Source organism: Moschus berezovskii, chromosome 1, assembly GCF_049115385.1.
Source record: "Moschus berezovskii isolate FMDL1 chromosome 1, NW_MosBer_1.0, whole genome shotgun sequence".
Lineage (NCBI taxonomy): Eukaryota > Metazoa > Chordata > Mammalia > Artiodactyla > Moschidae > Moschus > Moschus berezovskii.
Window position 1 is genome coordinate 104,710,668 of NC_142460.1, and position 2,064 is coordinate 104,712,731.

General features: G+C 56.5%; 1 pseudogene; it reads right to left on the reverse strand.

The window, feature by feature from the left end:
• Positions 1 to 204: 204 nt before the first annotated feature.
• Positions 205 to 1,657, reverse strand: LOC129551656 (general transcription factor IIF subunit 1 pseudogene; annotated as a pseudogene).
• Between the last annotated feature and the right edge of the window lie 407 nt (positions 1,658 to 2,064).

A 2,064-nucleotide genomic window follows, 5' to 3' on the forward strand; every position in this document is an offset into this window, starting at 1 on the left:
AGCCTACCAGGCTTCTCCATCCATGGGATTCTCCAGGCAAGAATACTGGAGTGGGTTACCGTTTCCTTCTCCAGGGGATCTTCCCGACCCAGGGATCGAACCCGGGTTTCCTGCATTGGAGGCAGATGCTTTAACCTCTGAGCCACCGGGGAAGCCCATTCTTCTCATTAGATTATTATTATTATTATTAAAAATAGTGTATGTTTATTTGCAGGGAGCATGATTTCCAAGGGAGCAAGACATCTTATCATTGATCATCTTGCACTCGGGATTTATGAACTTGAGCATCTGAGCCAGCAGGCGTCTGCTCACCGCACAGCCCTGTCTTCTTGGTCTGAAAATTTCTCAGCTAGTCCTTGGAGGTCACGGGCTTCCATCTCAGGTAGCAGGGCCCAGCATCCTTGGTCACTGTCACGTCACCATTGCTGGGGGGTTGACTTCCCTGACAGGCTCTGGGGCCCTGTGTCCAGTTGCAGTCATCTGGCCACCGGCATTTCGATGGTCTGCTTCCCCTGCTCCATCTTGTTGGCAGCTGCCTGAAGGGTAGAGGAAGTGCTGCCAGCCTCCGTGCTGGGTGTGCCAGCCAGCTTTGTCTCCCAACCATTTCTGCCCCCTCTTGGGGGGGGGAGCGTCTTCTTCACCATAAAGCACACCAAAGAGGTTTCTCTGTTGATGTCACTCTCCTTGCTGCTGTGTTACCTCTGCTGCTTCTCCTGCAGCATGGGCGCCTTCTTGTCCTCCCAGGGCAGCTTCTCCTTCTGGTGCTCATCACAGCTCATGCTTTACTTGGGGCTCTCCCCCTGCTGGGTGACCTTGGGCTTGCCCTCCAGCTCCTCCTGGGAGTTGCTGGGGCTGGTGGACATGTAGTCCACCTCCTGCCCCTTGAAGTCACCATTATCGCTGACCTCAAAGACCTCATCATCTGATCCCTCCTTCTTCTGGCCTCCCTTGCTGGGTGGCGCCTTCCTCTTGGTCTTGGGGCCCCAGCCGCCCTCCTCTCCGCTGGCCTTGCTGTCGTCGGAGAACATCTCCAGGTCGTCCTCCAGGTCGCGGATGCGCAGCTCAGCGGCTTTCTTGCAGCCTGGCTTCTCTTTCTCCTTGTCATCCTCCTCCCGGCCCTTCGGCTGCCGCTGCTGCCTGACGCATAAATGGTTCGGAACTGGGTTTCTCCTCTCCCCCTCCTCCGCGGCCGTGAGCGTGGAGCCTTTGGGCAGCGGCATGAAGTTGTACTAGTTGTGCTCGAGGAAGGCCTCGAAGGCGCCATCAGGGCCCTGGGCGAAGATGTAATAGGATGAGTGCTCTATCAGCCTCCCCTCTGTATGCCCTTGAACTTCCGGCCCAATTCGCCGTCCACCTGAAGCAGCCAGGGCTGGTCCTCGGGCTGGGACTCCTTGAGGACGATGCCGTATTTCTTCCTTGGCGCCTCTACCCCGAGCTTGCGGCTGAACCCTCTGCCAGCTCCCGACTTGGGCATCTTCTCCTCTTGGTAAATTTTCTTGTTGCTCAGGTTGCGTTCCAGCTGGGCCTGATTCCAAGTAGCGAGGTTGACTTTATCAGCTGCATTGAAAGCCATGATATTAAATTTTGGGGTGGTATTTTTGGGAACTCGGACGACATACTCAGTGACATCCTGACTGCTGGAGCCGCGGGCCACCATGGGCGATGGTCAGGGTCCAGTCAGAACCTCGTCCTTTTCGCTTCCTCCGGGGTCTGTGTCCTCTTGTCTCTGGGAAGCCACCCTCGAGGCATCAGGTCTCTGGTCTCGATCAAGGACCCCAAGCCCAGGCGGGGTACCGTCGACCCTGAGAAAAGCTATCCAGAGGCGGTGCTGGGTCAGTGGTCAGCCTCGGAAGCCTCCCGTACCGCGTCTGCACCTGCGCAGCCTCCTAAATCGAAATAGAAACTCTCCAGCAAGCCTAGTCCAAACAAGCTACTCCAAGCTGAAGGCAGCACCTTCTGTGCCCAGCGCGCTGGCTGCCAGAAATATATATATCCGCCCAGTCACTCAGATAACGTCATCATGGGATGACCCTGCTGCTGCTGCTAAGTCGCTTCAGTCTTGTC